General features: G+C 41.9%; 1 protein-coding gene across 3 annotated transcripts in view; it reads left to right on the top strand.

Moving 5' to 3' along the window:
- The window catches only part of C1QTNF7 (C1q and TNF related 7), a 104239-nt gene that overhangs the window by 20315 nt on the left and 59243 nt on the right, over positions 1-24681 (top strand). The window contains exon 1 of one of the 3 annotated variants that reach the window (XM_071217212.1): positions 15459-15671. The exons of 1 other annotated variant lie outside the window; for it this stretch is intronic. The gene's annotated coding sequence lies outside the window, so the exon portion shown is untranslated. Of the gene's footprint in view, positions 1-15458; positions 15672-15993; positions 16132-24681 lie in introns of those variants that run through there. One more of the 3 variants, XM_058300796.2, reaches the window with a different exon arrangement.

Below are 24681 nucleotides of genomic sequence, written 5' to 3'. Positions count from 1 at the left end.
TTCTCAGAAGAATTCCATGATCTCTGAAAGCCCTGGCTGTTCTGAGACTCTGTGTCACTTGAGCCTTGCTGCATTATGTCTTGGGTGACTGAAGCAGTCTTCCTAGGCTGCTTAAACTCAGTCTGAGGTAGCTTCACAATGACTGGACCAACCCTATGGCCTTGGATGGGAAATGTCATCCTGGCAGTGAGCAAATTCCAGAAACTCTTCCAGGAGAGAACACATGCTAAAAAAGGAGCCTGCACATTACACATGAGTTGACCTCAGGAAGCAGGGAGCTAGTGGTGAGGGGGGAAACCACAGAGGGAAAACAATGTGCTTACCTCTCAGAATTTTTTCCACTTCTGCAGGACATAAATTTAAACTATGGGCCCCCCAACAGAAACCTGAGAATATGAAGGGCTCACTTGAAATCGGTCAACACTTAAGCTTTTCCAGAGAAGTTGCCTGAGCCCCGCGCCTACTCACACATGCACTGCCTCCCCAGATTGCTTTAATCAGTGCAATCCAGGAATCAATACACCAGGAAAACCCTAGCCCAGCCCTTGCTTTTTTTTTTTTAAGATTTATTTATTTTATTTATTTCTCTCCCCTTCCCTCCTCCCAGCCCAGTCGTCTGTTCTCTGTGTCTATTTGCTGCGTGTTCTTCTTTGTCCACTTCTGTTGTTGTCAGCGGCACAGGAATCTGTGTTTCTTTTTGTTGCGTCATCTTGTTGTGTCAGCTCTCCATGTGGGTGGCGCCATTCCTGGGCAGGCTGCACTTTCTTTCACCCTGGGCGGCTCTCCTTACGGGGCGCACTCTTTGCACGTGGGGCTCCCCTACGCGGGGGACACCCCTGCATGGCACGGCACTCCTTGCGTGCATCAGCACTGTGCATGGGCCAGCTCCACATGGGTCAAGGAGGCCCAGGGTTTGAAGTGCGGACCTCCCATGTGGTAGACGGACGTCCTAACCCCTGGGCCAAGTCCACTTCCCCAGCCCTTGCTTTTTGAGGAGTGTGTACTCATCTTTTTACGAGAGGTTAAAAATCGAGATGTCAGTGTGGAGGGCAGTGCAGGAGAACTGGTTTGAATCTCAATTCTGCTACTAGCCCTGTAACCTTGGGCAAGCTCACTCAGCTGCAAAGCACTCATAAAAATATGAGGAACAGAGGAAATCCTGCCTCTGGTGGCATCTTCCACTGAGTAAGGAGCTGACACCCCTGTTGACCAGGGGTCATGGGTCAGTGCCTACAGGGCCAGGCAGGAGATGCCAGTGAGTAAAATGACTGAGAAGCCAGAAATAGGCAGATTTCAGTGAAATTTCCCAAGTTTTCAATAACAGCAACTAATTCAGATTGTGTTTAAACCCCAAACAAAGCAGTGGACCTCATGTGTCTGCCAGTGTGCAAGCAAGAACTGGCAATTTGTAAATTGTCCTAGATATTGAGCCATGGCAAAGTAAAGCCATCAGACCGACCTGGGTCCACATCCTGCATTTTTCCAACTACTAGTTGATGTCCTTGAGCAAGTTCCATGCCTTCTCTAAAGTTTGCTTTTCTAAGAGAAGAAATGTAGATAATAAGGACAGCCCATAAAGCCCTACTGAGGATTACCTGAGATCAAAAGGGCAGGGGCCCGGAGCAGTTGTAGCTCAGTGGTTGAACTCCTGCTTCCCATGTGCCAGGTCTTAGGTTCAATTGCCCCACTCCACTGCCTAAAAAAAAAAGGTGCAGAGGCCTGACCAGTCAGAATGAGCCTGCAGCAGTCTCCAGAAGCACCTGCTGGGCCAGACATTAACTCTTCAGTTGCTGGGCTGCAGGGAGGTCCTCTGGGGTTCCGGGAAGAGCTGGAGTATGGATGAGAGGCTGGTGCCACAGCTTTTACTGAAGCTCTTAGCCCAGCTCCCAGGCCCTGGGAATATTCCTATACCCTCTTCTTACCATCCAGAATGGGTTTTCTGCCACTTGGGACTGTGCTCTGTGTTAAGGGGGATAAAATACCAAGAAAGACTCGTCCTACTCTTAGGAGACATGTGGCATTTTTAAACGTCATCACGGGCCAAGGCACTGTGTAAGTGCCTCCTCCCAAGGGTGCAGAGGAGAGGAAGAGGACCAGGAATTGATGGACTGGAGGCCCCGGGCATCGAGACCGGGCAGAAGAGGGGCAGGCAGGACCACGACTCTGCAGCGCAGCAGCGTAGGGCCCCGGGCTCACCAGCGGCCCACACGTGGGGCTGAACGCCCATTGGTCGCCACCTTGAAATTCTCATTTTATCTTTGAATTTTTGTTTTGTAAATGAATTGTGAGGGGACCCCAGAGCCTGTGCTGGGACCTCCCGCTGCCTCCTCGGGACAGGTTCCTGCGCAGGGCCCCCTGCTGCCGGCCCCACGGGTCAGCACGTGCCTGTGAGTCGCATGGCAGTGCCCAGCGCCTGTCACTGCACTCACTGGCCCAATGAGGGGGCAAAAGAAGTGACAGAGGGAGAAAGAATGTGGAAGTACAAAAATCTGGAATTGAGAACCTCTCCACACCAGGGGGCCCTCTCTGGGAAAGCCCTGCTGGGATACACAACCCAGTGAGCAGCCCCTGGCCGCTCTTGTCAAGGACAGGCTGATTTCCAGTTCCAGGGGTGGATGAGTGCTTTCTCTTCTGAAAAATGGCTCATTCCCCAGATACTCAACTTCATGGCACATGCTAGCACTGATTCTTCCTCCTGGCCTCCCCAGACTCAGTGAGGAAGCAAAGGAGACACTCCACTCAGAGAAGGGTGACAGGCCCCGGCCCCTCCCCACCTCCAAACAGGCTTAGGCCCCAGGCTGGCAGTGGAAGCCGGGACGGGGAGGCATCCGTGCTCAGCCTGGGGGCCCCCACGTGAATAAACAGTGGACAGTCCTCTGAGCGTCCAGGCTTTGGGATGGGGAAGGGTGACTCCTACGGGTAAAAATAATCCACCAACAGCCTTAAAACACCATCTAAACATCAGTTGCACACACATCAATATCAAACCCAACAATTGTACTTACGCCTGGCCTGGCAGGGTTCCAATCAAGGCATTATCAGCTAGCTTTACACCTAAGACCTCCAAGTATTAACTAGCCTACAGGACACCCTGGAGTAAAAGGGAGAAAATGTCCCATTGTTAAGTTGGTGTTTTTCCTTAAAGTGGCAGTCTCCAAATAGGATTATCCCTGAGATATCTGTCCAAGAAAATAAATAATCCATTTGCATATTTTAGAGTTAAATTGATAGAAAGTTCTACCTATTGAGGCAGACTTTTCCTTTCTGTAGCTTCTATGAATTGATCCTAGTTCTGTTCTCGAGAACAAGGTCTACCCTCCTCCCACATGGTGGTCTTTCCAATACTTGGGACCCCACTTGTTCTCCCTTCCGAGATGGCCATGCCTCACATCCAGGAGCCACAGTCTCTCGACTGTTCCTCTCAACTTCCACAGCTCCACCATCTTTGTCTCCTTCTGGGCTTATTCTCCATCTGTCAGAAATTAACTGCCCTTCCCTGCTTTGACTCTACAACGAAACCATTACCCTCAAACCCTGCTGGTAGGAGAGCTAATTTACACAAACTTTCTGGGGAGGATTTTGGCAATACATATCAAATTCATTAAAATAAGCATATCTGTCCATGTCTTAGAATTTATCCTAAGGAAATAATCATGGATATGTGCAAAAAATTAGTTACAAGGATGTTCATTACAGGGGTCTTTATTATTCTAACATACAGAAACGATTTAAACATCCAATAATAGAACAATGTTAAATAAATTATGGTGTATTCACGTTAAATACTAAGCAACCACTAAAATGATAATTCAAGCACATCTATACAGACTTATATGAGCATTTTTAGAATCATGATGGAAAAGCAGATTATGAAAGAGTGGGTACAATCTGATTACATTTTTATTAAAACATCCATCTGCTATATATACAAACTTTCCCATGAGGTTATCTGTAGCTCTCTAGTGTTGATGCGATTGAAAGTGTTTCTCTTTCCTATCTAGTTTCTGCAATGGGCTATTCCATTTGTGATAAGGAAAAATAACTGTTGAAATGTTAGAAGGATTAAAATTAGAACAACTCTTCCGCAGTTGCCTTGTGCTATTAGGATAAGATCCAAATACCCGGGCTTGGAACACAAAACCTGTTGGACTTCAGTGTTTGATTTCTTGTAAGAGTCCTCACTATCACTGTCCATTTCAGCCAGAACCAGCCACCTAAAATTCCCCAAATTTATTTCCTTGCTTTCCATCTTACACCTTCTGCTTAAAACGTATTCTAGGTTTAGAAAATGGCTCAGGGAGCTTGCCCCAAATTACACGGCTAATAAAATGGCAAAGCCAGCCCACACTGTCCGTCTACAAAGCCCATGGTGACTTCCCAGCATCATAATGAAAATCTAAGAAGGTCAAGGTGATTGTTTTCTAATTCTCTCTGCGCTGTATATAATCTCAGCATAGGCAAGGTAATCACTTAAACTGTTTACAACATTATCTAGGGGTTGAGAAAAACCTGAAATATGGTCCTTTCCACTGCCATATATACAGAGCCAAAATGATTCAAAAAATATGCTCATCGCTTTAGAGAGGAATGGTTCAGGGCATTTGGAGCAATAATTTAGCTAGACGTTGAAGCCCAGTTTGCAAACACATGCCCTGTGTAGTCAAATTTCGCTAATGTGGTCTACTCTGACTTCTTTGTCTCTTTCATTAGAAGAATTTAATATTGAATTTCAAAACCCAAATGCCATAAATAAATTCCAGATGTCTTCCCAAATCTCAAAATCTCACATTAGTAAAAGGAGAGACATTGCTACATATGAAATCGATGGTTACATTTCAATTCACTGAAATGCCAGAAGAATCTTTGGACAGTTCTTCAGCCTTTTTCCTCCATGAAAATACACGAACTCTTTTGAGATTCTTCAGCATCTGGGTCCTAAAACTTTGCAAACCACATGTCTGACATATGCTCTTCTGCTTTCTTTCTCCCCACGAGGGACAAACAGCGTCGTGGTGAAATGCAACTCACCAGCAGCCAGGCTGCCTGGGTTCCCAGCAGGATGCAATGTCTTTGGACAAGTTACTTAACCTCTTTCTTCCTCATATATTTTTTTAATCTGTTAATTGGGGCTATCACAGTACCTCCTTCACAGGGTTGTTGCAGAGGTTAAATCTATTTAAAGTGTTTAGCATAGTGCCAGCCACACAATGAAAGATTCAATAAGTGGTCCAAAAAATGATTATTTATTTTCTCCCTTCTCCCACCCGCACTAAGGATTGGCAATTATGTTTGCAGGAAATACTTCATTTTAACCGTGAAAGGCCTTTATTGTTAACCCTTAGCCAAGCATTGGGGATCCATATATATTCCAGCATCTTAATTTCACACCCCCATGCCATGCACTGGGGCCAGTTGGCAACCAGACAAGCTTGACACTATTTCACACTTGGCTTATCTTTTCACCACCCAATGGTAACAAAAGCTTGCATCATATTTTATTTTTTACAAAGTCCATTCACATATGTCGCCTTACTTACCCTTCATGTCAACTCTGTAAGGAAGTATTATTATTATCGTGATTTGGCAGTGTGGGAAATGAAAGCCTAGACAGATGAAAAGACTTGCCCAAAATTATGCAGCTAGTAAGTGACTCAGCAGGGGTTTGAATCTAGAGTCCCTGCCTTGAAATTCCGTGTTTTTTTTCCTAGCAAACCACACTGCTAAGATTATAGGCTTAAAGGATAAAAACCTTAAAAGAAGTCTCATTAATTTTTTGATTGTCTCTCTTCCATTGGGTGTTACCGTTTATATTAAGTTTTAATTTTCCTGTTTTGTCTGAAGTTGCCATGGTTGGCAGGACTGAGCTCAGCAGTCAAGCTGCCAGATTGAAGCTGTTGCTATATGATTGTGTGTTGGGTGGTTAGTTTTCTTTTTTAAAAGATATGCATAATTGGTGTTTTCTTTGAAGCAGAATTTTATGTTACATTGTAGCCAACCGATGCCTCATCTAAAAAGAAAAATGAACTATTCCAGAAAATTTGTTTGAGAAGAAGCCACTTGGTTTGCAAAGAGGAAGTGTTACACTAATCTAAAGTCATCCCTAATGGAGGGAAATATGGAGCAGAGGTGTATCAGTTAAGGAATGTATCTGGCTTCATGACACAGACACCTAAGGTCAGTGGCCAGGCCAAACAGGGCCTCTCTTTTCTCACCTATAAAGATGCTTGGAGGCATGCAGTCCAGAGTAATGTGATGACATCACAATGTCATCGAGGACCTAAGTTCCTTCTAGTAATACCTTTCTGCTCCTCCATCTTAGTATGATAGTCTCTTTATCACCATCACAAGACGTCAACTCTACCTCAATGTCATGACTGCATTCTGACCAGGAGGAATGACAAGAGACAAAAATACAAAACTGATAAGTGACACCAATTGAGTCTTTCCTCTTTAGGAAACTTTCCTAGCAACCTCTTCCGTCAATCTCTGCTTATGTATCAAGGTCCCAACCGGGTGCGTCACATGTCCTTCCCAATAGAGTGACTTCCCTCTACTCGGCTTCCCTACAAGGGAATCTGGGAAGATGGGTACTATAGCTGGTCCCATTGCCTCCCCAGACAAATGAGGCTGTTAGTGAAGAAGGGTAAGATGGACATTGGGAAGCGATTGACAGAATCTGCCAGGAAAACTTGCACCTGTAAAGTACTAGGCCTAAAACTAAAACAATGCTTAAAACAGAAGAAAGAAAGAATAGTAACCTTGCATTAGCCAAAAAAAGTGATACCCAGAAAGATGTAAAATATGAAACAGGATGCACTTTCCTCAGAGGGTGGCAATGTAGATTTTTCACAGGTAACAATGCCTGGCTCAGAGTAGACACTCAAAAATAGCTTCCAAATGATTCCCTTCTCTTTGTCCTCGCCCTCAAATAAACTTTGATGCAACGAACATGGTGTTAGATGCAACACCAGTGGGAATGCCTTTATTTATATTTGTGTTGTCTAATTGATCTGATTGTGATGTGATTACAGCTACCGTTCTGGCCAGGGCTGGCCATATCTTCCCTGTCATCCCCTTCTCTTGACAAACTTAGCCACCCCTGCCTTTATCAGATGGTGTCAAATCCTTCCTGTTTATGTTCTCTCCTTTGGGTTGGCTCTTCAAAGCTGTGAAGATACTGTTTTCACCTTTAGCATCATCACCTAAGGCATAAATAGTCTTCAGCTGGGTGGGTTATTAGCCTCTTCTGGGGGCTGGGTACTGAAGAGAAGCCCAATCGTGTCTGTGGAATGAATGAATCCCAGCTTCATCATTTACCTGTGTGGTCTTGGGTAATTTTCATAACTTCTTAACTTCCTATGAGTGAGAAAAAGTAAATAAATGTTTGTGGTTGCAAGCCATTGAGATCTGGGAGTTGTTTATTATGTTGCAGCATGATGGCAGCAATAGCTGACAACTACAGCCTGCCTCCAGGTAGCTGGGGGAGGGAAGTTCCTGGAAAAAGGATGCTCAGTAGCTAATGCTAAAGGTATTTACTATAGAATGCTATCCAGGCTGTAACAAGATACATTGTTTCTCTAGCATTAGTTAAAGTTAACAATCTTGAATTTTAGTGACCTCACATGTAATAAAAGTTAGTAAATGACACATGAACTTCCATGTCTTGAACACCAACATGGAAAAGAAATATTTCTTAGGCAAGCATTATTCAGTTGCCTCAGTGGGCAAGCACATGGGATGCCGATGATAAAAGAAAACACCCAGAATGCTTATCTCACTGACACAGCTGCATAATAAATGTGTTGGGTTTGAGTTATGGGAGACAATTAAACCGCCTCTGTGCATAGAGAGTAGAACAGATGATTTTTGACTCCTTGTGAGGCAAAAATAGCATCCCTTGCTTGTCAGTGAAAACCAAAGCTGGAGTAAATTTGGAATTCTGAGGTGCAATCGCCCCAGCACTTTGCTTCTATTAAAATGGAAATACACATCAGAGCAGAACATGACTTTCCATCTTGTTAACATGCTCATGTATATGACTTCTCTTCATGAGACAGCCAGTGAAACAAGGATTTTGGAAGCAAGGAAACAGGTGTTTTTCACACATATGGTATGTTCAACATGTAGGGTGTAAGTCACAACATAGTGTCTTTTCAAGGCATTTGTCAAATAGGAAAGGATATCGTTCAAGAGATTTATTTTTTTCAGGCAGCATAAACAACTGGAAATAAACTTGTGTACCTTAGGCTCAGACCTGGGTTTAATTCCCAAATCTGCCATCTATTACCTGAACAACCTTGGACATATTATTTATCACTACTGAGTTTTTTTTTCATCAGCTGGAAAATGAGGAAATTGTTCCATTATTTTCAAATGGAAATAATATTACTTAAGTTGAACCAAAAGAAATTGCCATATTTGGAGGTTAACAGTAATTGAATATTGGCAATATTCTATGGTTCAACCTAAACCCATCTTATTGAACTGAGTCAAGAACAGAAGAGCTCTTATATGTCTATTAGTCATAACTCTTTTGGCTTCACATGACAGGCAACTCAAACTACCTTAAGAGAAAAAGAAATGCATTAACTCATGTAATTTGGTAAAAGTGAAATGGTGGGACCAAAGGGTTCAAACAGCATTCTAGATTCTCTCTCCCCTCCCCTCCACTTCCCTATCCATCTCTGATGCCCTACTTCCTTGTATGTGTTGACTTTGTCTCGCATGATGGAGAAGATGACCAATGATAACCTTCACTAGAAGAAAAAGGGACTTCTCTTTCTCAAAGGCTCTCTTTTTTGGGTTACATGCTTACACCTTGAATAATCACCGATTCCAGACTTGTCACATGGCCCAGCTCATTGTGTTTAGTCCAGGCTGTTTAGTTGCCCACCTCTGGGAAGGGGAGAGAAGTTAAGGGCAGTATAGATGATAGCCTCACTAGAGCCACATAAAATACAAAAGAAGTTCCCGAAGAATATAGGAGTGCTGGGAAGACAGAAAAAAGGTAGCTACCACAGTGTGTACAAAATTAACAGAGAAGCTGGCACATACAGTGCTCTGAAATTAACTAAAGAGTTTCTGACACACTATTCAAAGACTTTAGAGGTATGATTTACTGTTTCACCCAACTTGGTGCTCACTTTGTTCCAGTTTGCTTGGGACTTTCTTGGTTTTAAGATAGAAAGTCCCATGTCTTGGGAAACTCCTCAGGCGTAGGTAAACAAGGACAACTGGTCACCCTACCTACAGATGGCACTTGTAAGTGTAAATCTCAACTACATTTGAGGTCTTTGCTAAGTCAAGTTATTAGTTGCAAGCATCTGTGAAAGAATGGTATAGTATGGTACAAAGTCATGGATAATCCCATGGAAAAATGCAAAGATCATATCTATTTTATTTGGGTTTACAAGATCTATCCCTCTACTTTGCATTCCCCCTCTACTTTCTTTCATTTGATGTAACTTTCTTTCTCTTTCCTCCCCTTCTTTTCTTCCCCTCTTTTTCCTTCCTACTTCTTTTCCTTCCTTCCTTCTTTTCTTCCTTCTGTCCTTCCTTCTCTCCCTTATTTTCTTGTTTCTCTTTTACTTTTCTTTTTGGCAACATATTTATCTTTCAAATTACAGGTCATTTAGATTTAATTTGCAATCTCCAAAGGACCTGATACGTGTTATTTGACTAAAACAAGCTGGTCTCAATTAATACATTTATCCTGGATAATCTGCCAAGTGGAAAACTTCATTGTTGATAAAGATAAGAAGTCAATGTTTATATATTGTGGGTTTTCTAAGACAGCATGGTCATGATGCTGAGCATAAATAGTGGAAAATTTGGGGAAAAAACAGTAGATGGCAAAAAATATGAAATGAGGAAATTAGGTTGTAGAAGGGATTGAGGTTGGGTTTTTTTTTTAGGGATTTTTAAACTTGTTTCAACTGTTTACATAGGGGATACATATATTAATAATAGAAAGTACTGAGATTTGGGAGCTCTTTCTTCTTTTGAATCGATATTATCATTAATTAAACAATGTAAACTAGGACATGCTTCTTGGCTACAAACTATGCTTTGAAGCCAGGCCTGCATTTGAGTGTTTGCAATTAAAATCTTAAAATAAGATTAGAAAGAAGGCAATTTCCTGTCTTCAAAGGACAGCTTTTGTAGGGGAGACTCTTTGGAATTATGCTTTTGAGAGTGATATGATTTTGGAATTGAGTAAGGGCTTAGAGCCTCACCACCTAGTCCTTATCTTTGTTCTACTTCTTGGTAGCCATGAGATTTTGTGTAAGTGATTTAAATTTTCTACCCATACAGTTGTGAGAATTAACTTAATGCCTATAAAGAATCTTTGGACAGTGCTAGCACATAATAAACGTTAGCTGTGATTGTGTTCTTAGTTCCATTGGCCAAATGAGGGAAAACTTGAATGGTTCTTTAGAGTGGATGGTTTATTTTTTCTGGGGAAGCAAAATAAATGGCAGATGCAATGCAAACATCACCATTTGAGAGTGGAGATGTTGTTTCAAGTTGTTGCACTACCTCAGGAGGAATAATGTAAAAATTCTTTAAATTGGAACCAGAGGCCATTTATACAGACTAGGGTTCTTAGGGAGGAAATGCATCTTATCTAGGAAGGGGGAAAGGGAGTGGCATGGTGTTCATTTCTAACCCGACTTCCCCTTTATAAAGTTTTGATCATTTGTCATTACTGAGTCAGAGGTAAGAGCCAGAGAAAGGAAAAAAAAAAAATCTATGTTCCCAAGATATTATGTCTCTGCACAGGAGAAGAACTGATTAAAGGCCCAAGTGAGAAAACCCAGCTCAGAATTGGGGAGAGGTTAGTCTTTCCTTCTGCAGAGAAGCTAGCACCATTCTGTAATCCCAAGGATTTTAGATTTTTAACATTCTCTTTTCTATCTGATTATTTTTATTATATAGGAAGGCAATTTGGGGGTATTTATTTTGTATCTGGCAATCTTATTCAACTTATATTTTTTTCTAAGAGTCTTTTTTTTCTTAGGAGGTACTGGGGATTGGACCCAGGACCTCATACATGGGAAGCAGGTACTCAACCACTGTTCCCCATAATATCTTTTTAAATTTGCTTGCATTGGTTAGGTGTGCAATTTTATTCGCTGCTAATAACAATTATTTTGCCTCCTCCAATCCAATAATTATACCTCTTACTTTTGTTTCCTGCTTTATCATCTACAAATTATTTTACCATTATTTAGGCATTTTTGAGCCATGATGGTAAGGATCACTCTGAGAAAATAGCAGCGCAAATCCCAACAAGTAGCTAAAAATCCATTGCAGTAATTTAGATGTGATCTGATGATGCCATGTACAAAGATAATGGGTAAAGAAGTAGCTGAGAAGAGATATCAATGAACAATATTTTAGTCAAATAAATTAATGAATGTAATGAACTATAAACAACAAACTTGAATGCAAAACTTAAACTGTGAAGTAAAAGCAAGAAATTATTGATCTTATTATTCAGGACTAATTAAGAAGCAAGTTCTTCAACAGCAATTGAAACGACTGTAGAGAATCTATACATGAGATCAAATTGCATAGAACTATACAGGCGCACAACAGAATCCATGTAAAAACTGGTGAAACTGAGTAAGATCTGTACTTAATTAATATTAGTGTACCAATAGCAGTTTCTAGTTTTGATTTTGTATGGTGGTGATATGTCACCATTGAAGGGTGCTAAGTTTATTTGTTCATTTGTTTTTGCAACTTCCTGTGAATCTATAATTATTCAAAATAAAAAGGTTGGTTTGTTTTGTTTTTTATAGGGGGGTGGTGGAACCAACAGATGGTAGAGAAACTTGCTGTGTTACTGGCAACCCAGAAGTGCAGGATAGCTGGGAAGCCACTTTGGTGATTCCAGGAGCTCACCTAGAAGTTACTACAAATCTCCCATCAGCTACCCATCCTCAGTTTGTCTGCCATACCACCAGAGAATAATGGCCTCTCATTCTTTTCTAGCCTCTCACATCCCTTTAGTACCCTCATTGGTCAATTTAACCTGGAAATCTGCCTTCCAGGAATTCTGGGAAATGTAGCTCTGGGCTCCTACTTCCTGCTCTACAGGGGGGAGAATGGAAAGTTCCAGGGACGGTGCTAACTTGAAAACATATATTCCAGCTCACTCATATTTAACAGACACTGAAAACTTACAATTTAGTCTTTGCACAAGAGATTAAAAGGAAATTAATCAAAATTTTCAGTTTATAAATAAAAGAAATTCATAAATATTTTAATTTCCTGGCAGTCCCTTGGTCTAATATTCTAGCTATCTTCATCCAAAAGAATTTATAGTAAGCAAATTTTCATAAGAATTTTCCAGTTTATAAAACAATTCCACATGTACTCACTCACCGGCCCTCCACACAATGCTGAGAAAGAAATAATAATAAAAACATTTAATACTTACCTAGCACCTTTCTATTGTTGAAGTGCTTTCATTTATATTATCTCATTTGCTTGTGATCTGCCAACAAAAATGTGCTCCTTGTAGTTCTCTAAACACAACATTCTGTCTTTCCATGTCTTTGCATAAGTAGTTCTTTCAGCTAAGAATGTCTTTCCCTGTAGGAATTACATCTGGAAATCTCCTTTTCTTTTTCAAACCCTGTTCCATCAGGGTCCTGCTTCATCCCTTTCCTGAAAGAGAAGGAAGCTGGTGGAATATGAACAGGCTGCCCCTTCATTCAAAGGGCAAGGCTGTTACCCCTGCCTGATCCCAGGGGTTGACCAGCAGGCGTGGCCCAAGGTCCATTCCTCAGCAGCCTCTTCACTCCAAGAATTTCATTCTTGCTTAGCCAAACCTACTAAAATCATGCAGAACAGAAAGAATATGCAGGGTGTTACTCAAAAGAATTCCACAAAGGGGCCCTGTGAGACTCTGCTCTCAGCATATGTTTGCCAGTCCCATTGCTACAGGTGAATCTTGTAGAGCCGTCCAACTACTTTTTTTTTTTCCCCCTGATTCACCTTCCCTGCTCCTCCCTCCCATCCCTGCAGATTCTCATGTTAAGGTTAGGAAAGAGAGAGGCAAGATGTTCAGTTGACAGATTCATGCCTACTAATTTATTTAGCATTTCTTATCCAACCTACTACAAACCAGGAAATCAGGCACTCTTCTAAGGGCTATAGATAGCTAGTGAGCAAAATATCCTTATCATCAGGGAGCTTACAACCAGTGAGAGAGACAGACAGATATGCAAATTATCTTATAACTACCATTAGAACTGCTCACAGCTACGAACAACTTTTATAAAGTTTTGTAGAAAGGAGGAAAATCAATGAGAGAGAAGTTTAAGACACTATTGCAGGGTGGGTGAGGGGTCGATCAGAAAGGCTTCCGCAAAGAAGGAACACATGCCTTGAGTTTGAACCATGAGTAAAATCCATCAATATAAAGGAGACCGTCAGGGAAGCAGGAGAAGAGCAATTCTGGGCAGAGTCTCCACAACCATCCCCCGAAACTCAGCGGGAACCTGGGGGAACACACACAGCTTCCCTCTACCCCCCTCCTTCCCCCGAGTGACTCAGGTCAACTGAATTAGGAATTAGCAGGGAGGAGTATGGAGGGTCAAGGTCAGAGGCTGGGAGAAAAGAAGAGTTGGAGGCAGAATGCATTGTGGAGGCAGGGTTCTAATCATCAGAGTTTATATTCAGACACTGCCACTTACTAGCTTTGTGACCTTGAGAGAGTCACCACCGAACTTTCAAGATAGTGATGAGGATTCAGAGAAAAAAGAAATAAATAGGGCCTCATACCTGGCAAGGACTCAAAAAAACGTTAACTCTCTTTTCTCACGGTCTCCAGGCTCGATTAGAAAGTTGCTTTTACAGGTAGAATACAAATCATAACGGCAGTGACATTTAAAGAACGAATTTATGAAAGGGCAGAGGAAGCAAAAGAAATAATTAAAAATGGGTTGGATCAGGGCTTGGACATTTTGGAAGATGAGGCCGATCGCGATTCATTTGATGTTCAGTCATGCCTACTTCCACAGTGGATTTATTCACAATTCTGTGGAGACTGTCCTATTTGATTGGGCAAAATAGTCTCTCCTTGTTTTTCATTCTTACGGCTGCATTAGGAAAAAAGAACAACTTGAACTCTAAGAAAGAAAGCCAATAGTGGCAAGCATGGGGAATCAGGTACAGGGAGGTTGGGTCACAGGAGAAGAATGGTGAAATATGCTCCTTAAAAGGAGAAGGAAAGCAGCACAGGCAGCACTTGGGAGCCCTGCACTAAGTGGGGGTGGTGCTCCAATTCCGTGAAAGTGATGAGAAGTGGTAGTGGCATCAGCCCATCAACCAAGTTTTCTGTGCGAGATACCATTCCAGGTACTGGAAGATGCTACCTTACAATTTCAAAGCTTGTAGATGTTACAAAGCACTTTCTCAATCAATATTTCATTTGATCCTCACCACCACAAAAGGAGGCAAGCACAGCAGCCCAGAGGTTATTCCATCAGTGAGGAAACTGTGGCTTGGAACGTTGCAACCTCTACAGGTCTCCCTTGGCCAGTCAGTACTAGAGGCAGTTGCCAAACCATGATTTTGATTCCAGATCCTGCATTCTTTCTGTGGCAAATGTCAGGGCCCAATATACCCTTTCAACTGAGCATGATCTGGGTTCCCACGATCAAAAGTTTCCCCCATGTTCTACTCTACTTCCTGACCAATTTGCCATGCAAAATTCACTAGATGGCTTCTTCCAGCACAAAAATAACAGTGAGTCAGATATGAGAATGGAACGGAGAAGAGTAGCCTGCAGATGGGGCCAGCTTGACAATATTCCACAGTGGGTCATCCTTGCCTTTCTCCTTGACAAGCCACTTCTACAGCAAACACCAAACCAGTTGACCAAGCAAGGACCTGCTCTTAGGATTCCTGTTTTGCAGCTGTGGGTACCAAGACTTGGTGCATTAAAGGCCCCATCCCAGGACACATATCCTAAAGCTAAAGAGCCAGATAGCAGCCCCTGTGTCTGGCTCTACCTCCCTGTGGTGGGCAGAGCATGGGGTGGACAATCAGAAGGCTGTTTCCTTCCACTAACCTGCTGTGGGACTCTGACCAGGGCTCCTAAGCCCTCAGCTTCATTGCCTTTGACAGTAGACTGAAGGGGCAGGACAGCGCACCCTCTAAAACCATTCTCTAAAATGGCTGTTCAGAAAGCAAGCACAATATGCCCTGAAGACCAGTCAGAGGTGGCCTGAGCTCCTCCAGCAGGAGCAACCAGAAAGCGTTTAACTTAAAGTACTACACTTTCAGAACAAATATCGTCCAGACTCTGTGCCGTTGCCCAAATATGATTCAGAGAGTAAGCCAACAGATAGAGTAGGATATTTATTTTTGTTCGCAAGGTCGGCAAATACTTCTTTGGGGCTGGATCAAGCAAGCAGGAGGTTTGCGCAGACCGCAGCGTTACTGCATGTCGGGGGCCTAGCGTCCTCCCTCTTTCTCTGCCACTGCTTGAAGCCTGCGAGAACTCTTCTGAAAGCAAATCAGGAAATTACTTATCAGTCTGGAGCCCCAAAGAGTTATGAATACTCCGCACTGCCAAAGGGAAGGGGATTTCAAGCAGAAGCTCCACATCTGCACTTGCTAGAGTTCAGCTGTTAGAAGGTCTTGCGAGCAACGTAAGTAAACAGCCCTCCCTGCCTCGGCAAGCAGGCTTCTCCAGGCTTTCCTTCTCCTAGAGATGAGTCCTTTGGCTTATGCTGGTGTTCCTTCTTTTCCTTTCTTCTAAGATGTTTTGGGGGTGTTTGCTAACTGGAGCTTAATCAAATAAAATATCTCCTCTGGGGGATGCTTCTGCTGAACAGAAGGGGGAAAGCGAAAGTTGTCAGGCTTGACTTTGGGAAGGGCTAGTTTTGAAAACAACTCTTGTCTTGCCAATTAGGCCCCTTAATAGCTATAGATCTGTACAAGGACCGCGGGGTTGACAGACACTGGTGGAAGGAGGCAAGCAGAAGTGGTTCCTCAGCTTCCTCCTGAGAAACAGGATTGTCACTGAGTCTGTGCCTATGTAATTCAAGTTGAAGGTGCTTCCTTCATTTTGACAGACTGTAGGATGTAATTGGAGGGGAAAAGAAAACGGTAAGACATAAATACGTAAATTCCTTGTAATATCCTGCATTTCCGTTTATTTTTGGTTACGCATGCTAGTTTATTTACTGTTTATTTTATCAGACAAACTTGCTTGTCACCCTCTTGGGGGATAATGAAATCATTACAATATATGCACAGAAACATGCTGTGTTGGTGAAATTGTGGGGTTCGTGCTAATAATAATTATATGAATGGATTGTGTAATTTCATAAATAATGCATTGTACTAGGGCACATTCCTCTATAGATGTTTTAATCAGATAGTGGTTTAGGATCGGGAGGTAATCAGGGGAATAAAACTGATGTGAAAGAAATGGTTTTGTTTTGCTCAACCTTTCACTGCCTCTGTTCCAAGAGACCCTACAGCTTATCCAGGAACCCACGTAAACATTTCCTGGGTCCCTTGTCATAAGCCATATTGCTACACGATTAGAATAGGCCTAGGCTGTGCTCCTCTCATTCCCTTGAAAGCTCCAGAATAACGAGACTAATTGCACTTAACCCGGGTTGATATTTGACTTCCTTTCTTCTCCATCCTGTGATGCTAAGATCGATCTCTTTCCTAATGCATGAGTAACTGCCAGCACTCGCTTAGGGCGCTGTGAAGGTCGGGAGGTTCCAAGGGGGCTGGATTTTAGTTGTTGGGAATTTACAACAGTCTATTTCCTATACGGCCCTGATTAAGCAACGAGCAACTATTTGGAGGGTGAGTTGCTCTCTAACCTCTCCCCTTTCCTTAATGAATATATATTACATGTCTAATGCGCTGAAAGCAATGAAAACCAAACGCAAGGCAGTCCTCCCCTTCTCGTATTAATATAAACATGTTTGTTGTTTCTGTAGCCTGAGTACGCTTTCATTTTCATGGGCAACAGCTAGATAAAGGTGGACCCTGACTGTTTGCGATGTGTGGTATCATTGACCATAAAACAGAGCTATGTGCGTTTGGAGACGTGAAAGATTGTTATTTAAAGATCGTGAGATATTTGCTGAGCACTTACCACGTGCAGGTTCCTAGTGTTTTATGTATTCTTTGGAGGAGGGGGTGATTAGGAACAGAGACCCTGATTCCAGAGCAGCTGGGGACATGTTCCAAATTAGTTGCTGTGTGATCCCGGGTTGGTTACTTGACACCCCTGTGCCTCAGTTTCCTCACTACAAAATAAAGGTTATCATAGCAGGGTTTAGGTGAAGATTAATCGTTAATATAAATATTGTTTTTGTCTCTTTCCCACATGTGAGAAAATTGAGACCAGCAAGGTAAAGTAAGTGGCCACTGCCACACAGCTAATGGCTAGCAGAGCTGGGGTTTGAAAGTAAATTATCTAGCTCCTTCAACAGCCACATTTGCAACCACTGCCTCCTTTCCTTTCAATGTTGACTTCTTTCCCATATATTCTCTTATCCAGCCCTCACGAGGGTTTTGTAAGTAAATGTTATCAATCACGACGTTTCATTCAAGGAAACTGAAGTTCAAGGACATGAAGTAACTCACTCAAAGCCACGCACCCAGGAAAGAGCGGGGCTGGAGTCTGACCGCAGGTGTTCACGGTCCAAGCCCTGAGCCCTTTCCGCGACCCCACACTCTCTCCTTCTCTTGCTAATCTAAGACTAGCTCAGACCCATGCTTGCCCCAGGCGAGCGTGTACTGTAACTGAAAATCATGGCCACTGTCTATTAGACCCTTCCCTGCGCCAGGCTCAATGGCTCATTAATTAAAGCAGATACCTGGCCCCTTTATTAATAAAGTTCTGGTGATTCTGATGTGCACCAAAGTTTGACAATCAACTACCCTCAAGTCCAGTGTGAAAGAGAAAAATTCTGTTAGGGATGAGAGATTTGGCAGGTTCCCCCCTCACATTGGTGGCTTATCCTGTTGTCGCAGGATTTCTGGGTTACCAACTGTTCCTTTCATATCCCCAGCTTTCTTTTTCTTTTGGCACACATCACCTTCTAGCCCCTGTGACTGTCTGAATTTTGTGCCATCAGTCCCTCTGATTGTATCAGGTGTCAGTGATCAGCAGATGGGTAGATTTATTTAACTTTGTAGGCTTTTATTGCAAACTAGTGCAACTCTTTGGAATTCCTCAAGATCTTAGAATAAAGTGAGCTGTATTAGCTATAATATGAGAAACTTACTCCGTAAATGTTGCACAGAGAAACCAGCAACCTATGGTATTTACTGTACTGAATCAGGAAATATTTAGGTCAACTTCTCTGAAGACAAGTGTTGCATAGATAGATATAAGCCAAATAAGAGGAAGTCAAAAGGCATAATGGGAGCACTGGGAACTTAGATGCTTCTGGAAGAAGTTGTAGAGGGCAGGGGTGGAGTGTGAACCACTGAACTTAGGAAGTAATTTCCTGTGGTGACAAACATCAGGCTTAGAGTTCTGGTTTTACCACCTGCTAACTGTCAGACTCATGTAATAGACCTAAACAACTTAGCAAAAGCACCTGGCATAACAGATGCCCCACAGGCAGAACTTTCTTTTCTCTTACACCCTGGCTCATTCAATCAGCAAATACTTATTGAGCACCTATTTGCCAAGCATTCTTACAGATGCTGAGGATAAAGCCGTGAACAAGAGTCAAAGTCCCTGCCTTCCTGGAGCTTGCACTTTAGAGGAGGAGACAGACGATAGATTCATATACCAAAATATAACTTAGAGATATTTAGTGCTGTGAAGAGAATAAAACATGACTAGCAGGTGCCAGAGAGGAGGTCCTACTTCAGCCTCCTCATTAAGGAAGTGGCATTTGGGCACAGACTTTACCCCAAGAAACAAAGTGACACAAGTCATAGTTAAGCCTCTAACAAACCATATAACACTAGACAAGCCATCAAAAGTCTTTAGGCCTCAGATTCATCACCTATAAATTGCAAAGCTGAAATAAATCTACAAGACTTCTTTCAGCCCAGAAATTGTTCTGTTATTTTCTCTTTTTTAGTATCATATGCCATGAGTAATTGTAGGAAAAGAAATCTCCAAACCAAACCATTGTTCAACGGTTTTTTAATTCTATCATTCCATTTCCCAGATGTTTTCAAAATATTCTTCCACACCAAAGATTAATTAGTGACTCCTAAGTGAATGGAGATTAGTTGATGACTTTTTAAAAGCTCAAATCATCACAATTCCTAGGGATTACATTGCTGGAAGAAACAAGAACCACCACATGGTAAACTCTGAGGAATGGATTGAGCGGCTTCACAATTACTTAATGTGTGGCTTCAAGTCTGACATCGTACATATGTTTGTGGAGCCAACGTGCAAAGCTGCCAGAGCCAGCTGATCCAAAACTCTATTACCCAAGAGTCATATGTATGGCTTATAACAATAGTTCACGGTCTGAAACATTTCCTTTCTGACAATGGAGCAGCAGACCTCACTGGGGTCTGAGACAGTGTCTATCCAAAGTGAAGGTCATGATGCAGTTTACTAGTACAGAGGAGTCTTTGTCTTTCAATTAACCAAATGATTGTGGCAAGAATATTCTTGGCTGTCATTATCCAGATGATTGTCTCATTACTCCCTTTTGCCTTTGTGGCCATTATGAAACCTAAATTAGGGGTCCACAACCTAAAACAAGAATTATGAGTGCATGACCACACAGAAGAGGGAAAAATTGCTTATTATTCTGACTCAGTAGTAAATGTATAGGGGAATGTTTGCAATTCTTGACTACCAATATTTTTGCTTAATTTATAAAAAAACAATTTTTATTTTAAACATTATTTTGAAAACAACATCCAAAGTTAAGATTCAAGAACTGAAAAACAAGAGCAAAGAGGATCAGCTTGGGAAATTGGAATGAATTTACCCCTAGGAGAGAAAGGTACAGAGTAAATCCTCTAAGTGATTTCAACCAGAGCATGAAATGAGTTGCTCTCCAATTGGGAGAGGCAGGGGAAAGGGAAATGAGCACTTACTTTGTGACAAATAATATTCCCAGCTTTTTACATGCATCAGCAACTCACCGAGACCTTAGGGAATATAGCGTAGCTATTGCTCTGCTTATTTTACAGGCCAGAAACTAAGGCTCCATGAAGTTAAGTAACGTGGAAGCTCACCAGCTAGTTAGTGAGCAGAACTAAAACTAGCACCCAGGACCCATCCAACTCCACAGCCCACTAACGTCCCACTCTACCATGCTGCTTTAGGAAAATAAAGGGATTTCCTTTTTCCAAATACAATAAAGATTCTCTTTAAGCAGAAGACAAATTTCACTGCAAGCTTTAAATGTGGAAATGCACTCCTGAGGGAAGGAGGCTAAGGAATTGTCTTCATTGGAGGTCTATTAAAACCAGATCAGTTACCCTATATGTTTGGATGACTTCAGTGTGGTCCTTCCCCAGGAAGAGACAAAATGATTCCTCAAGTTCCTTTCTAGGATTTCTAGTCAAAGGTCAAGTCTATTCAGAAAGCAAAATGGTGGTGATGTTCCAAGTCCAGCCATCCTACTCTGTGCCGTCCCCCATGCCAATGGCCTGGGCTGAAGTGATTTCCAGAGTGTCTCAAAGGGCCACAGTAACTCTGATCACAAACTGTGATCCAACCAACACTGTTCCAGTTTGTACCCAACAGGATGTGCACCATTCCAATCAATCTATTGTCTCATTTGATGGCTGTACTTTCAAAAATTCATAACTAAAAACTGGGACAAAAATGGCATGAAAATGGAACAATGTTAAAACATAGGAATGTCTTTTTTTTTTTTAACTGGTATTTGGGATTGAACCCAAGGTTTGGTACATGAAAAGCAGGCACTCAAACCACTGAGCTACATCTGCTCCCCAGAAATGTCTTTTAAATTTCTGGCTGTTACACATTTTGTTTAGGGTTATATTTGTCTGTGAGAATCAGAAAACCCAGTTTCTTTATCAGGTAAGGGGTTTATTTTCCTCACATTACAAGAAGTTCAGAGGTAGGTAGTCCAGGGATGGTATAACTATTCAAGGATGCCATCAAGAAACTAGGCTCCTTCTAAATTCCTGCTCCACCATCATTTTATCCTCATGGTGGCAAGAAGTCTGCTGCATCTCCAGGTGTTGAGTTCATATTCCAAAGGTAGGGAAAAGTCTATACCTTGTCAAGCTTTGCCTTCTTGTCTGAACCTTACTGGCCCACACAGTTTGTGTTAGTTTGCCAGGACTGTTATAACAAGTGCCACAGACTGGATGGCTTTAACAACAGGAATTTCTTGTCTCACAGTTCTGGTGCCCAGAAGCCCAAAGTCACAGTATTGGTAAGCTATGCTTTCCCCAAAACATGGAGTGTTCTGTTGGTGTCCCAGTCTCTGCCTCTATCACATGGCGATCTGTCTCCTTTCATCTCTTCCTCTGGTTTCTACTTCTATGTCCAGATTTCCTTTGTTTAAAAGGACTCCAGTCATATCGGATTAAGGCCCACTCTAATTCTGTTCGGTCTCATCTTTGAAGATTCTATTTAAAAATATGTTCACACTCACCAGACCGGGGATTAAGACTTGAACACGTCTTGTAGGGGCATGATTTAATCCCCAACATTTGTCACATGGCCACCCCTAGCTGCAAGGAAATCTGGAAGTTTTCATAGGCCTGCATTCCAGTCTTTAATATAAAACATGGCAGATAGAAGTAGATTGGAATGGGTTTTGAGTATGTCAACCTTCAATACTTGTCATACTATGTTACAAATTGCAATAAATTTTCGATCTGATATACAAATAGTATTACATTACATAAATATTTGGTAAGTTCACCTTTTTTAATGTTAAACAATTATTGTGAACATGAAAACATTTTCACAGCAAGTAATGAGGGCAAGGTAAGGACAGCATTCTACCTGAAGCATTACAGAGTAGTGGAAAGAATATGGATTTGGGCATCAGATCAAGGTTTGAATTCCAACTCTTTACCTAAATAAGTGTCAGATATCTCAGGGCCTCAGTTACTTTATATCTAAAATGGAGGTAATAAAAGTTACCCATTGCTCTGTCTTAGAATTAAATAACTATACATTTTTATGTATAGGCGTGCAGGAAATGGCAGCGCTCTTCTCTTGTGATTCACACCTTTTATCCAGCAAATACCTAAACCTTTTTGAACCCAGCTCACCCAGGGCTGACAGTTGAAGAATCAACTCTTTGACTGCAAGAAATTAGAACAGATCCACTGAATGGTGTAGTCTTTATCAGTGTATGCCAAGATGCTTTCCTTTTGGGCTTCCTCACATTATCTTAGCAAACCAGACAAAAATGTCTAAGTGATTTTGTTTTCCAAACTGCATCATATGCTTCAAAGTGCCATCTGTTTGTGACTTGTTACAAAACTGAGTCAACAGAGCCATTTGGTGACATTTTAAAAAGTGATTTCAGTGTGTGTTACTGAGGGATATAATTCCTAGAATTTGTGCAATTTGTTCTGTGTTGTTAGGACATGAAATAAAGCCTTCATAAAGGCTCTCGGCTGTTTCAATATATTATCCTCATCTTAACCCATGAAGCCAGATTTTAAATTGGATTTCTTTCCATTTTAATTATCTCCCCATGTCACTCCAACCTTTCCAGTCAAAGATGGATGTTTAAAGCTTATCACCTCAAAGTCACTATTGCAAAATTGAAAAGAGGAAATAAAACGAACCAAAAAGAACCCATAGATTTGCACAGTCAAAATCTATTCATCAGCTAAAATTTCATTTCTGCACTATGGATTGTTCTTTTAAAAATGCTAGAACTCAACTCAAAGCCATGGCTTCTTGTTCCTGGATGAATTCTGTGACCTTTAGCATTTAACCTTTGTCCTGTTTCCTCACCTGGGAAAAAGGAATGAACATACCCACCCCATCTATCTCACCTGGTTGATATGGAAATCATTGAGATAATGTACTGAAAGTGCTATTCAAAAACAATGCATGATATACTCAAGCCTCTCTTTATTTTTTTAGGTACTAGGGCTGGGGTTCAATTCCCAAACCTTGCCTGTAGGAAGCTGGCACTCAACCACTGAATCACATTGGCTCCCCTGAGCTGGATTTTTTTTTTTATTTGTTTGTTTGCTTGTTGTTTATTTGTTTGTTTTTTAGAAGGCACGGGGGACCAAACCCAAGACTTCCCAGTGGGAAGCAGACACTCAACTGCTTAAGCCTCATCTGCTCTCCTCAGGCCTCTTTTGATATTTACTGTCTATTATAGTACAGTTGAACCATGTTGTAACACATAATGAATCCCATAACCTTCTCAAACGCCCATCTGAATTCTCACCTTATTTTTATAGCCAGAATTTCTTAAGAAGACATCATTTTTTTCCTTCTTCCACATATATACCCAGGACTCTCTCTCTGTCTTCCATGCTCCATGCTTCCATGCTCTATGGGTTTTTTTCCCCTGGGTTCTATTTAATTCCAGCTATGCAGAATAAATATCGCTCTCTGCAGGTTGACTGATTTTTCCTGGCCCAAATGCAGCTAAATTCATCTCATGTTCATTAGATATACATTTATCAGTTCCTACCAAATTAGGTGTGATCAAAACAGACAAAAATCCCTAACTCATACAGACTGCATTGTATCCCGCTGGCCTTGCCAGCATGAGCCTACTGCTAAAGACATATAAATGTCAACAATGTGCTCTCCCTGCTTGCTGAGGGCTCAGCCCTCACTGAGCTCCTTCCCCCAAGTGTTTCTTGGTGTCTGCTTGCTGTGCCCACATGTGATTATGAATTCCTATGCAACAGTCACTACATAAATCAGCATGGCCCCCTCTACCTCAAATGGTGTACATCTTGAGAACAGTAATATTCTTTGAAGATGGTTGCAATCACCCATCTTTCCCAAAGTTGGTAATCCTTGGATTGCTGTCAGATGTAGCTAAGTTCTAGGCAGATGTGGAGAGAAAACCACGTCCCCAAATTGAGTCACCTGGTCTCCAAGGCAGTTGAGCTTGTACCCAGAGATTCAAGTCTTTCCTAGAAATGTCTCTCTGAAAAGTTTTCCTGGAAACATTCCCTTCAGCATCTGACATTAGCATCTCTCTCCTTGATGCCTCAAAACCAGTTACTGGTCAAAGAACAGAAATAATTTATACCTCCATTGTCCTTATATATCCCTTTTCTCATTCAGGTACATATACATCCCCTATACCTCTCACACTTAATGGTCAGTCTCCAATTCCTAGTTAGTCTGAGGTGGAGCATCCTAGGAACAAACGAAATGTGGGAAATCTATCTTTATCCCCTCAAATTGCTATGGTTTGGATGTAGTCATTACCTCCTATTCCCAAGCACAGAAAAGCCAGGAATATCTAAATGTGTTTAGGTAGTCTTTGCTGGGTCATTGGAAAGAGCTGATTTGCTTTCTTTACTCCTTACTGGTCCTGTGAGTTGCCCTTAACCTCTCAGTTCCATCTTCCTTGGAAGGACAGAGGCTCATGGTAGTTGGAAGGAGGTCAAGGGAACCACTTCAAGACAAGGTCATTTCAGGATGGGAGAGACTTGAACATGTGTACAGATTAAAGGCAATCAGCCAGTGATAGAAGCTAAAGATGCCCGAAAATGAGA

Source organism: Dasypus novemcinctus, chromosome 1 (genome assembly GCF_030445035.2).
Source record: "Dasypus novemcinctus isolate mDasNov1 chromosome 1, mDasNov1.1.hap2, whole genome shotgun sequence".
In the NCBI taxonomy this organism is placed as follows: Eukaryota; Metazoa; Chordata; class Mammalia; order Cingulata; family Dasypodidae; genus Dasypus; species Dasypus novemcinctus.
The sequence above is the reverse complement of the archived record's forward strand: the minus strand, read 5'-3'. Positions and strand labels throughout refer to the sequence as shown.